At 43.6% G+C, this 14,304-nt stretch overlaps 1 long non-coding RNA gene across 2 annotated transcripts in view; it reads left to right on the top strand.

Annotated features, from left to right (window-relative positions):
- Positions 1–14,304, top strand: part of LOC138106830 (uncharacterized) — a 41,620-nt gene that overhangs the window by 15,634 nt on the left and 11,682 nt on the right. For both annotated transcript variants that reach the window (XR_011149144.1, XR_011149145.1), the window contains exons 2-3: positions 7,124–7,226; positions 7,403–7,635. This is a non-coding gene — a long non-coding RNA (uncharacterized lncRNA). The remainder of the gene's footprint in view (positions 1–7,123; positions 7,227–7,402; positions 7,636–14,304) is intronic.

Raw genomic sequence — 14,304 nt, 5'->3', positions numbered from 1 at the left:
CCTGAGAGCAGGGAGTATTAGTGGGATAAAAAAACAAACCTCCTTTGAAGGTGCAGATGGAAAGGAATTGTATGATGTGGGGTTGGAAAACCCTTTCCAATATCCTGTCCTCATTTGCAGCAAGGTTTACAATATCTGGGGGTGAGAGCAAAAGCTTTTTTGTTGGTGGGCAGTTTTACACAGGAAGTATTTAAGACCTTCCCTCATGTTTCCAGTGCCTTGTGCTTCCACACGTCTGTGCTTCCATGCAAAGAACTGCAGTGCCAATGCTCTGACTTACCTTTTCTTTGGGTTTATTTGGATAAGGGTAAAAGTCTTCATTGGGACTGAGCTGTTGGTTCATGTGGACACCAGCTGTGAAGAAATGGAGAACTTCTGTGAAGGGCTGAACTATGAGCAGGGCACTTGCAGCAGTTCGTGGGTTGCGTGTCTTGTTAGCCTTTGCTGTTTATTGCCCCATTGTTTAAAATAAATGAGAATGGTATGTATCTTGTAAATGAACATACAGGGATCATTTCCAAAGTCTCTGTCCATTTATTTCTGTCCTAAGTAGAAATTAATGAGGTCTGCAGAAACTTTTCATTGTAAATAAACTCCTTGACAAATATTTGAATGTTTTTATTTTATAAGTTAGTTGTAAATATTTTTGTCATCGTTCAATTGTTACCAGAAATAAATCAGTCCTGGAATTCACTCCCTGATAATATGTTACATCTTCCTGGAATAACTACATTCCAGAGGTCACATTCTGCAAATATCTTTCCTAACTTAAATTACTAGCCAAATAGTCTGAAGGATCCTATATGACTGCTATTGTGAAACCCAGCTTTCCTGGTAGCCATCTGCATTTAATCACTCTCAGGGATAAAAGTTATGTGCAGTGCTTTTGAACCCATGCTTTTCTTCTGAGAGCACATACCTGCAAGTATCTTCATTATTCACATTTTATGTTTGTGTGAGGGATGTTCATACCTCCCATTCCCAAAAACACAGTGGGGTACTGCACATAATGGCCACTCATTGTAAAGTTATACTTTGGCAATAGCTTCAATATTATTGCTGTGGTGTTGTAAAGAAAGGAGGAAAATGCATTTGGCCTTCGTTTAAAACAGAGCACTGCAGTTTTCATATATGTTTTTTCTGTAATTTAAGAACTTCCAGGTTTGGTAAAAGTTAGAAATCAACTGAGAGTCTGGAAACAGCACAGATAACAAAAGGAACAGTTATTCCTTATTTCATACTAAAGTTATTACTATCCTTAGGGCAGGACTCAGTTGGCAGGGAGAAGGACAAGGGCTAAAAAGAGATGGATGGGGAGCACAGAGGGAGTGAATTTCAGAGAGCCACTTCTTGTTATCTCTTTAGCATGAAAGATATTCAATTTGCTAAAAGAAAACTACAGGACTAACTTCCATACCCCCTTTCTCAGTTATGCCACCGAATTCCTACAGCTCTGTGAATTTAGTGATGAAGCTGGAAGGCAGAAGGGCAGGGCCCTGGCATAGGGGCAAATGTGGCCCCTGAGAATGGAGCACCACAGAAAGGCATCAAGCAGAGCAGGGCATCACTAATGGGAAAATACAGGAAATTCTTCCTGCAGTCTCCAGGGAAAAAGACTTATGTCAAGATCAGAAGAAAGCAATTATCTCTATTTTCTTTAAGTTAAAAAAATTTCCACAGTCATATATCTTCCTATTTCTTCAAAGTGTAATTTATCATGAATGTACAAGCAGGGAAAAAGTTTTTTTCTGAACTGCTTATATAACTTTTTTTATTTTCCTGTTAAGAGTAAAACAGTGGCATGATCCTGACTAATGAGAAAATAGGAAGGTGGAGGGTCCCCCTAAAACAGACATTCTTTTTTTAAACATTTTGTATGGAAAACACTGAGTTGAGCTACGTATTGAAACCTACAGTGTTTTGATTAAACTTCTTTGAGTTTGGGAGCATATAAGGCATTTTTTTACCAAATGGTTACATTTTACTCTCTATTACATGTACGTGACAGATAATTTCATTTAACTAACCCTCTGATTTTTCCGTAGGAAATAATTTGCAGTGAAAAAAGGTTTTGTTTCAGCTCAAGGAGTAGGTGATGGGCCACCCAGCAGGACCAGGTACCTAACACAGCCTTGGCCCTGGGAACAGAGCTTGTGGCGGGATATGTTTTCCTTGCAAGCTTTTCTAACCTAGGGAGTGTTTCTAACAGCAAGCAGGTAACTACCAGGACTCAATAGCTCTCTGGTGACTGTCATGTTCCTGAGAGTCTGCTTGACTGCGGAATGACTTTATGCAGCAATTTACTCCTTAACAGCCACAGGAATAGACCACATGGAGCACCATCCTCAGAGCCAGCACTGTACTGGCTCTGAGCCTGTAAGGCCCCCTAATTTCTCCTGTTACATCCTGAGGTGGCTCTTTTTGGAAAGCCCAGGCCTGTCCCAACAAGCTTGGTGGGATCAGTTACAGGGCAGCTGCTGCCAAACAGCTTCGTGGGGCTGCTCAGGAAACAGTCTTTGAACCAGCTGGGTTGGCTTGGCTTTTCTAGCAGAGGAGGGTGAGGGACCAGCACTGGACTGTATTCCTCAGGGAAAGCAAGATGCAACCAGACATAAGGAGTTTTCTTGGTTGGAAACTGAGGTTTGTGTTGAAGACTGGTATTGCAGGGACACATCAGACTCTAAGTACATGCTGGGGGGCCTCTAGGAGTTGATGTGGGCTCGTGTCCTCAGGATCCCATGTAAAGAGGTCTTGGGCATTTGTCTGTGCCTGATGGGGCACAGTTGGCTGAAATACCATGCCAGAGCTTGGTGCAAGGAAGGGTTTTCTGCCTGGCAGGCCAGCAAACATGTGACAAGCTGGAATCATGCCTTCCCCTCTTGTAGTCCCTCTGCAGAGGTGCAATGGTGGGTGGCACTACCAAACCTTCTAGGACCCTGGGCCACCCAGCACCATGGCCGGTTGTTGCAAGACTCTGCAGAGCAGCCCCTCCTCAGTATGTACTTGATCCTCACCAGGGAGAGACATTTGGATGTGATGAGTGGGCCAGTCAGCCAAAAACTCCAGCACAGGGTTTATGATGATTCCACACTCTTACTGGAGCTTTGTGCTGATGGCAAGGTCTGCTCTGGTATTAAACCTGCCAATGCAAGGGTAACCATCAACACCTGAGCCAACACAATTAATTTATATCAGATTAATTTTTGCACAACATGGCCAGGCAGTTTCCCATGCAGAACTAGCAACATCTAGAGAATGTTACTGTTTTTCTTAAATGATGCCCTGCCTGAGAAAAAAGAAGCAGTTTTGTGGGTCATCTGCCCTTGTGGAAATGATGGGGAGGCATAGAAAGAGAAAGAGAAGAAAGTTTGCCTGCTGTGAAATGAGGACAAAGTGTGGCACATGCACAGCTGTCCTAGGAGAGAGTTAACCCTGGAACTCAGCCCTGGCTGTCCTTTGCTTGCAGAGGAGCTGGGAAACCCTGGATGGAGCTGCATCTACAAAGGATGAGGGAGGACAGAGGGAGCTTTTATTTAAGGAACCTTTCCAGAAAAACCTGCCCATGAGGTTATTTTTTGCTGTTCAATAGCATGCATTGCAAGAGAAAAAGTACAATCTTCTCCAGATTAGGGAGGAGGACTTTGTGTTTTGAACTGATTCAGAGATGCCCCTCACAAAGACTTCAGAACAAAACTAAAAATAGCTTACAGCTTACTCCACTAATACCAAGGAAACACTTTTTTTTTGGCCAAGAAATTGCAATCCTATTGTCTATGCCCATGGGTTTTAGAGGGCAGAGTTATACATCCCTTTGTGTTGATTTTCTTTCTGAGTAAAGCCCATTAGGAAGGTCAGGGTTGCTTTGTGCTTTGTTTGACAAGCTATCCAATAGCAGCAGTATAAGATAATGTGGATTATCATCTTATAACTCTGTACAATTTTATGGGTTTTAATTAGTGATACAGAAAGAGTTCTGTGGGACAGCTGAGGCTTAGAAACAGACACTAATTAAATAAGCAAAGTGTGCTGAGATCTGTTTTCCTCAACTGTATCAATAACAAGATTCTCTTACAGGTCAGCACAAACTTCCTCCTCCCCCTCTCATCTGAGCTGTGGGTATTAAACAGTGTAGTGTTTTCATAATCATCAGATTTATATAACAGAAGATATACTCAAAACACAGAAAGAAATTGGGCCAGGAAATCCACAGTGGCTGTTCCCGTAGCTTTCCAGAATCCCTGACAAACCTCACATCAAATCCCCAGCTGCAGCATGACACAAAGAAAACCTCTTTTTTCCTGTGAATCAGTGCTGTTATGAAAAAAAACCCAAACCAACCAACATTATTAAATCATAGGTAGAAAGGGTGATCTGTTCAGGGCAGTGTAGAAACATATCCAAGCTCGGCCTGGTCCCACTTCATCTCCCTTCCAGTAGGTAGGGACTAGGAGGAGCACTACTGAAAGCTGAACACACCTTAGAGACTTGAAGACCATTGACTACTTGCCTAAAATAATCAAGAATTTACTTGGGTTATAAAATATGCCCACACATGGAATATGGGTGAAGGGTTGGCAATTTCTTTCAAAAACATTGTTCTTTTGCAAAATGATGACATTTTAGCTCCTGGGCTGGTGAACAGGGTTGTTTTTAGTGGCCATTTTCAGCTGACTTATTAGCTGCACACTGATTATAGAGACCCAAGAGCTAAATACAGTTCTTGAACCTTCGTCATCCTGTGCCTTATTCACTGCCTTTGTTAACAGAGCCAGGCCCCTGGGGTCCGTTGCACACTGTAGTGATGGGCATTAAAAATATCTGACACAGAATTCTGCAGTATTCCCAGGAACACAGCTCTCTGAGGCCTGCGGTTTCCAGTGTGCGTGTATGTGTCTGTGTCTGTGTTTGTGTCCGTGCTTGCTGTACTGTTCCCCGCAGCAGGAAGATAAGAATGGAATTATCCCATATCTGCCCAGCTGCAGGCTTCTCAGGCCTTTCAAGCATCTGGTGCTGGCTAGCATCAGGGACAGGATATTGACCCTTGTTCCTAAGCAAGCCTGGCAATTCCCATATTTCCAGGCACTGGACACAAACAGACTGTTTCTAGTAGAGGATGGCTCATATTTCTTGCCAATGCTAACAATCAAACACCATTTTTGCATTCTCTCTTGCTCCTAATACACAACCTCAGGCTGAAGGTCAAAGGGTAGATCCTGGATGTTCCCATGCAAGGAAAATCAATTTAGCTTCACAAAAGACAGAACAGTCAGTGCAGGAGGTCACCGGATGGTCTCAGTTGCTCTCCAGGTTTAGAAATTTGAACAGGGAGGAAGCGGGGGATGAATAAGGATAAATTGATGGAGCAGGATTGCTTGAGGACTGGCAGAACCACAGCTTGAGAAGAGACAAAGGCAAAATGGCCATCTTCAGTAGAGACTGACTCATCCCACTGTGCCAGGATCTGTCCCAAAATTGCATAAATATTTATAATTTGACCTCAGTTTATCCCATTGTGAAGCAAGATGTCCACCAAGTTTTGTGAACATTTCAGATCCAATCTGAAACCTTGAATTTTAAAGGAGAAATTTGATACCAGATGGGTAGCCTTGACTGAAGCAAGGGATTTGGACTGAGAATCACCTGATTCCTTGCACAAGGCTGAATGGAGATGATTTTGAGCTTAAAGCCTGAGGCAAAACTACAATTCTTCTCTCCTGGTGTAGAAGGAAAATCTGCTTGGCTTGTAACTACTGACAATTTGACAATTAGAGCTGAGAAACACTCTCAGAGGGTTTCTGGGGCCATTTTCTTGCCTTATAAAGATGCTCAAAGCAAGAGTCAAATAGTTTTTGGAGACACCAGGGCAAAAGATTTGGAATGAGAAGCACTGGGAAAAGCAACTCCGAGGACAGTGCTTTTCTTCCCTGTCACACAGTTTGTGGAGGAGGTTTCGGTTCTCTCCACCTCTGCTCTCCTCTTGCCTCTGCCTTTGGGCTTCTGAGTGCATTTGACAGAGTCTCACCAAGATGAGCTTATAACTTCCTTTAGGGGTGTTGGCAACTCAGTGTTGCACTGTGTTCCAGCTAAGTGTCACAAGTGGAAACAGTCTGTTGCTTCTCTGATGTCATCATCTGGTAAAAAGCACCCAGTGAGTGAATTCCCCCTTCCAGCTCATTACGTTTTTGAGCCCTGCTCAGTAATAACACCATGCACAGCTTCAGATTTAAGCAGCAAGATCCCTACAGATACAGACAGTTCTGCAGTTTTTGTGCACACAGCAGAGCATGACAGCTCCCCAAGGGCCAGATTCTTCCTGCAGAGTCTAATAATGCCCCATCAAATCAAGCAGGGTTACATCAGAAGTAGAATATGAATCGGGATCTTCATTCGTCATTTAGTTCATATTTGGCGTGGCTATAAATAGGTCATTTGGCTGCAATTCCTATTTCCCGATTTTATTTTATTTTTTTAACCTCAGCTTTGCTTTTTTAGACCACGAGCGTGTGATGAGTCTGAAAATGTCAGACTAGGAATTGGAAAGAGCAGATAACTGAGGCATGGCTCAGTCATGTCCCAGGCTGTTCACTGCCTACCCATTGTGGGTAGAAAAGGGCCAAATTATCAGTCTTGGCACAGTCACTGAGGGTTGTTTTGAGTTCCTAGGAATTTAACCCTATGACTTTGACCTTTGACAAGAACACTTAATTATTTCCAGCTCTCCAACCAGGTCATAAACTGGCCCTTTAGAAAAGTTTCCTGCTCTCCATAAAAGAGAGCTCTCAGCTCCTGTCACAGCAGAGTTTACATTCTTTGAATGGAGGGGTTTCTTGAATCAGCGGGATACTGTGGTTGGGTTAAAGAGTTCAGCATTTGGTTTTGTTTTTAACAGGAGACGAATCCGTTCTCCAAAATGCCATCCTGTGTCCACACTTTGTATCTCCCAAACTTTTCCTGTTGCTTATTGTTTCCCCAGATATTGGAATTTGAGATTGTTCCACTGTAAAACCAGAATTTTGTCTACAGAATTAGAATAAAAACTATTCCACCCTTTTCTTATTTTCAGGATATATATGTGTATACGTATGTGGATAATAATCAATTCTTTTTTAATCCAAATACCCAGCAGCGACTGCCTTGTGCTCCTGTGAGCCTTTGAGTTTTGGTAACAGCTTATGTGTTCCCTCAGCTGACAGATCGAGCTGCGTGTGGCGTGCTTTCTGTACAAGGTAAGAGAAACTTTTCACCTTTTTCCATAATGCTCTCCACGTATTCATTTGGGGACAGTCCAAAAATAATAAATTCAAAATGTTAGTTATTCTGGGCTTTTCAATTAATTGGAAGGCACGACCCCAGCTGCAGCCTTAATGAAGGAGTATTTCATCCCATGCTTTCTCTGGTTTAGGTAAACACACAGACCTCAACAACCTGGATGCAGCAGGGAGTAGAGGCTCTGCCTGGCAGCCTGGCGAGGCTCCTGCTTTCAGCAGCCCTCAGCTGAGCCAGTGGGTTTCGTGCTGACCTCCGTGCGCACGTCACTCCCAGTCAGGAGCTGCCGAAACCACCGAAGCCTCACTTAAAGGACAGAAAGGTTGAACAGAGAATGTCATTCTGCCTTCCCATTTAACAGCTTTACCAGTAAGTTGCTGCTTTTTCCTTACATGGGGATGTGGTTGGTGGGGACATTCTTTTCTAATGAAAAGGCAGCTCTTAGTACCAAAAACCACTTGCCCACATTTCTAGCACGTAAGGCAGAAAAACAGCTGAAAAACAAACTTTTACTGAAACACATATTTTTAGACTGATTTCCCAGGTTTTGCAGCCCAAGCTTCCGCCTGCCAGATCTGAGGCAGAGCCCAGTGCACTGGAGCTGTCCCAAAACATGGAGCTCTGGTCCAAACCTGTGTTTGCATCAGCCCAGGTTGGAGCCTGGGATCAGACCAGGGTAAGGGATCACTTGGAATGCCTGCACCCCAGGAAGATCTGGCCAAGTCTGAGCTGCAGCCAGGAACCCCTGGTGCCCCCATGCCTTTACCTCTGGATTTGGGATCACTGAGGTGCCACAACCAGCTGCAGGACCACCACGCTGGCAAAGCCTGTGAGATGTCAGTGAGGAGAGAAACAAACAACACCCTTTCCTTGCCACACATGAGGAGGGGTAATGGAAATGCATGCATTGAAGGTTGCCTGGGGTAGCAGTGATTGTATTTCTTGCTCTGCAGAGAATGAATTAATGTAGACAGTGACGTTTTAAAACTTGTCTTGGAGAACAGAAAGCAGCTGTAAGCACCTTTCCTGCTCAGAGGTTGTGCCCCATGCCTGGGAGAAGGCTGGAGTCCTGCATGTGGCCTGGGAAAGTCCAGCCCTTCCCCTGCCTCTTGGGGGCTGCCAGCTTCCACCTTAGTCAAATGTGGGAATGAAGCCATAGCTGGGCAAAGTGGAAAAAAAAAGGCGGAAAGAAAACTGTACAGGCCACAAGCCCTCAGGAAAAGGGCTGCATTTCAAGATAAACCCATTTAGCTCTAAACACAAATGGCATGTTTGTAAAAGGGCACAGAATCTCAGTTGCTGGAAACAAAACAGCGATAAGTGGCAATGCTGAAGTCTGTCTTGAAGGATTTGTCTTTTTTTTTAATATACTTTTGTTCCTTCACAGTCTCCTGCCTGTTCCCAATGTCCTGAAAATATCTTCTGCTGCCTTACCCTCACCAACAGCATTTTGCCACAGATGAATTGCGTATTCTTTCCTATAAGTATTTTCTTCAACTCCAGCCTGCAAATGATTGACTTGTTAAATTGCAATTCCCTGCTGCCTGAACCAGATTCTCACCCAAAGGCTGCTTTATACTGCTCCAGCAATGCCAAACTGCTGAACTGCCAGTGTGGTATAAAAGAGACCTGGAACCTTAGAAGGAACATTCTTTCATGTCTCTAGAATATTTTCTATATTCTATAGAAGCACCAAATATTTTTGTAAAATAATAATAATAATAGTAATAATAATAATAATAATAATAATAATAATTTTAAAAGCAAATCCACCCATTTAATGTTCCTATTCCCCAAGTTTACCATGTGGTATTTTAAATGTCATCTTTCAGGGCCCTTCTCTTTGAAAAGCTGAGAAGTTTTATGGCATAAATATTTTCCCTGTGAGGTTTGGAAACCAATGTGTTGGACACTATATTTTTTTAACAGTTATGGTATATTAGATCATGGTCTTTTGTGGTTAGGTGTGACATCAGGCCACCACAAAGCCATACCAGGAGAATCACATGGAGGAAAACATGTCCACTTAATAGCTTTCAACCTTCAAGGGAATTCAGAAAAGCCAAACCTGTGCATGTGGAATGATCTGCTGTTATTCTGCCAAAGCTAACCTGGGGTGACTTGCAAGCATGCATACTTACAAGAAGTTCTGAGGAACAGATAAGAAGAAAATAATTGCTATCTGCATATTCCAACTTCAGAAAAACATCAGCAAGGCAGCCAGGCCAGCCACTGCCCCTTCCAACCCTTACTCTCCAGTAATGATGATTCACCTACAATCTGCAGGTCTTGGTACCAGCTTTCCTAAATGAGGAATGCATACTAACAGACCCACCTTGGAATCTTGGTGTATCTGGCCTACAGCTTTCTTAATGTTCCCATTTATCCCTTCCATTTATCTGTTGTTTTTATTCCATAGTGTAGCTCCTGCAATCCTTAGACCTTTCAGCCAACATCATGAGGAAGCATACAAAAAAAAAAAACTTTCCTTGGAAGACAGATCTATGAGAACAAGGGCCAAAATGCTGATGGGCAGATGGAGCACAGTGATACCTCAGGCCAGCTGCAGGTGATTTAGGTGGGAACAGGAGACCCAAACCTGTGTGGATATAATCTACCTTGTGGGGTTTCCTGTTTTGGGAATGCAATGGTCGTGCTGCATTGCGGAGCTGCCCTGACATTTCGTGGGTGCAGAGGGATTAGCTCCTGCCCTGTGCTGCCCCCATCCTCCTGTGGTCGTGCCATAACTGTGCTCCCACCCAGAGCAGCTGGGGAGCCTGGTTTTGCTCTACCTCTGCAGCCACAGTCAGTGATTGCCAGGGAGGAAGGGTCCCTCCAGGATATGGAACATACCTCAGGGGGAAAGCAGGTCTCAACCCTTGTGACAGGCAAGTACCCATCTACAGGGATTTGCATTATCTGCTTAGGAGGCCATCCAGCTCAGATCCTGGGATTGGAGACGGGGGTTTTTGGTTAGAATTCTTTTCCAGAGCAAATGCCTGCAGCTTTATTAGGAATTTGCTGATTCTGTTCCCGACCTGTAAAAGCACTTGTCTATCTAGGTTTTCTCCTTTTCCTAACTATCCTAATTGGGCTAATGAAAAATATTGCTTCTACCCATAAGATTTATCTCAGCTAGGATGTACTCCATCCTATCCCCAGCAGATAGCAAAGTGTGGTTCCCACTGCTGGCCTTGTATTTTGAAGGACAGAGACAACGTGAGAGATTCTCTATCCCTGATAAGCCTTGGAGAACTATAGCTGCAAGCAGTCTCATACTGAGGTGTGTGCATGCCTGCATATGTGAGAGGAAATACCTTAGATTGCAAAGGCAGTCCTTCTATTGCCATTTCTTAGCTTTTAAGTCCTCAGCTTTGTAGGCCAAATGATGTCCTATTAGCACAGACTTGCATTTAGGTGTGCAAATGTACAGATTTATTGACACAATGAGTGCATTTTTTTCTCCCTGAAATGGAAAGGGTAAGAGGAACTGCAGATTCAAATGTATTTCATAGACCTGTGTCATTCTGTTCTCTGACTGTTTTATTCTTTTTCATCCTTGTAATTTTTATATAGCTGGTATGACCTTCTATTTTTAATGGGGCTTTCCTTTACAACATGCAGCTGAGATGTATAAATGTTTTTATCAGAAACGATTCCATGTGATCCATCAGGCCATTCAGACTTAACCAGTCTGCCTTGTACTTTGAATAACAACTTTTCACATCAATGTCATTACAAAGGATATACAGCCTGAGGATTCCTGTTAGAAATTTTTAGGGAAATCATTCTGAATAAGGAACACACTCAGGCTGATTGCTCTTTTCGGCCTTTTTTTACAGACAATACACTAATTCAGTGAGAGAATGAGTTTGTGGACTTCATTACATGAAACTGTAGCAACTACTAAGTTGAATCTAAACAAAAGAGGAGGAGGAAGTCAAAATCCAGTTTGTCATTGTCCTTGCTAAAAGATATGTACAAAAGCACTGGTAGCAAAGGTTACCACAGTGTTTCTTATCAGACCTTGCAGAGGGAGATGAAGAAAAGATATTTCATAGCAGCTTGACAATATCTTAGCTATTATCCTTTTAAATTAACTTTACTGTGCTCAGGGATTATTTTGTTGTTGTTACTGTTAGCTGGGGATTTGGAGGACTTCTGTGGTCAGAAGCTGTGACACAGGTCTAAGTACCTGCATTGCTCCCTCTCCCCACAGCCTGGGGAAGAGCAGCTGAACCTGTCCTGCCCTGCTGCTCTCCTGGGTGAGTAGTCATGGAGGGCAACTGAGGCTGTAGGAGGTGTGGGGCTTGGAAAAGCAGAGGAATCCCATTTTCTTTACAGTATGACAGAGAAATGCAGCAGGCCAAGGTCCTAGGTATGTCCTGGTGTGCTGCACCAAACGCTGACCTCCTGTAGCTTGGCTCTAGATTTTCAAAACAGTTTTCTGAGTGGCGGGGGGGGGGGGGGGGGGAGGGGGATTTCAGCAACACCTCAAAGCTGTGTTGTGTGTTTATCTCCTCCAAAACAGCCCTCAGCTTGTGCAGAGGAGAGGGGAGTCCTGTGAGAAACACGTGTATCTTTAGACCCTCCAACAGGGGCCAGATATTCCATCTGCCTAGTGTGTCATTGGCTGGGCATGCCTTAGTGTGTCATTGGGCATGCCTAAGCCCTGGAGGACAGGAAAATGCTACTTCCCTGCCCTGGGTAGTTGCAGAACACAGTTTTTAATGGTTTTCAGATATTTATCAGAGTGCTATAAGGAACTTCCTGACTTTCCAGGGAAACAGTGCACCTTTTCTTAAACTGCCTGGTAATGATGATGACCACAATTTTCAAAGAAAACTCTTTGCTAGGCACTGAAAGAGGAGGTGGTTTCCAGAGGCTGGCAGCACCGCAAATCTCCTCATGAAGTTGTAGGGAACTAGTGCAGGGAGCAGCAATGCCAAGCAGCCCAGCAGGGAGGCAGCTTTGTGTTCCGTCTGCAGGTGTTGTTGAGAACCCCATTGCCCTGGGATGGCCTAAAGAAAGAATCACAGCAGAACCTTTGGAAATTAGTGGAGTGGTAAGCTTCCTTGTCAGTCTAGCAGCAAGATCCTCTCCTTCCTGTGTTCTATGACAAAGACAGAGGATAAACACTCTGGGCTGAGAATGATACAAAAGAAGCCCTTAAAAGTTCTGCAGTGCCTGGTTTCAGGCCCTTAGCAACGGCTTCCTTCAAGCTGTAAAAAAGGCGTTTAAACATTCCCTAGTTAACCTCTTTTTTTTGTCCGGAGCCTTCTCATGTCTCCAGCTGCTGTATTCATGTGCTTCCCCAGCTGGAAGGGAGCCAGGCACAGGGCAAGGGAGTTTGTAAGCTTAGAGATTCTTTTTTACAACTTTTGGAGTGCAGAGTGAAAGCATTAGAGAAAAGCAGCAGCAGCCCTTTCCTGGACTGTTTTGCCCCCGTTTTGTATGGTCTTACCCCAAAAGCTCATGATTACTATATGGATTGCCAGGCTGGTGTTTTTCCATTCCTAGTGGAGGGTTGAAGTTCTGACTGGCCTACTTTATCACGACTATCAATAAAAGCAATGGATGAATTGGAAGTCCTTGAACTCTGAATTGTCTAAGGTGTGACTCTTACATCGAGTTTTATTGGTGTGCTACGATATATGTTATATATCTCTGATCATAAACAGAGTTTAGATAAATACAGCTGAGACAACTGATAGTGGCAAGGAGTATAAAAACCCACAGCTGTTCATTGTAATTCAAACGAGGAAGTGTTGTCTTTTTTCTAATGCTAACAACTTTCCCTGGCAGAACAACCAGCCTTTCTAAGAGTATAAATGTGACTTTCAATGTAAAAATCTGTGTCTCCCCTACTTTGTGTATTAAACTGTGTGTAAAAGACCACTCATTTCTATACTGCACAGATATGCTTAACCTCTTCGAAGCTGACTGAAGGAAGGATTTCACTAGTTATTTTTCAGGCAGTTTTTGGCTAGCAGGTGCACAAAACATTCAGAGTACACAAGACCCTTCCTCCTCTCCCTTGCTTGAGAGCAAGATGGGCTTGATGTTGTAGAAAAACATGTTTTCACCCTGTAAACAAGCTGTGGTGCTGTTCCCATGAGCATGGTTTCGAGAAGCAATTATCTTTCTGATGGCTTTTTTTGGAGACTCCATCCAAATGGACTTCAATTTTTGATTGCAAAGAAATATTCCTCTTCATTTTTATAACAGAAGGAATCACATAAGGTAGCTAATGCTGGACTAGATGTAGGTGATGCTGCTTCCCAGGGAACTCAGAGTAAAGCTATTCATAAGGCTGATGGCGAGTCAGAAGCTCTCCTGAAGGCAGCAGAGTGAGATTTTTCCATTGCATTATCAGTGCTTGATGGGAAATTTGTCTAATGAGGTAAGAATCTGGACATCTGGAAGAGATGGAAACAGTAAACTGAATTAGAAAACTTTGGGTATCACATGAGGTAACACCTATTGGAGCAGCAGGGAAGCTCCTGGGAAAGGTTTATTTCAAAGGAATGTGGAGAAATGGAGGCCTTGCTTGTGCATGGCAATCCCGCACCATCACCACCAATGGCTTCTGTAAAAAGGACCCCGTGAAAAAAGGCTGTCACGTTTAAACATTTTGCTGGCAGATCACACGGAGCTTTCTGTGTTCCTGCTTTCAGCAGCTGAGGAGGACAAGTACAATAGACCCATCCTTCACCTCTCAAGCATTTTATCTAAAAGCATTTTCTTCTGTTTTCCTCAGTGACAGCAGTCCTGGAGGAATCTGCCCCAGAGACGAGGTCTGGGTGGGAGAAGAGGGGTTAACTATGAGGCAGGGTATAGGATATTCTCTGAAGCCAAGGCTGTGCTCCTTCACCCTGCCACATCTCCTGCCTTCTCCCCCATAGCTCTGCTGTATGTTTTTATGCTTCCATTATCCTGTAAGCTCACAAACCAGCCTTTCACTGGGGAATGTGAACAGATGGACTCCTCCAGTGTCTCCTCTGGCTTCTGCAAAGCCCTTGTATTCAATGCTGTAGT

The sequence above is a fragment of the Aphelocoma coerulescens genome, chromosome 2, assembly GCF_041296385.1.
Source record: "Aphelocoma coerulescens isolate FSJ_1873_10779 chromosome 2, UR_Acoe_1.0, whole genome shotgun sequence".
Classification (NCBI taxonomy): domain Eukaryota; kingdom Metazoa; phylum Chordata; class Aves; order Passeriformes; family Corvidae; genus Aphelocoma; species Aphelocoma coerulescens.
The sequence above is the reverse complement of the archived record's forward strand: the minus strand, read 5'-3'. Positions and strand labels throughout refer to the sequence as shown.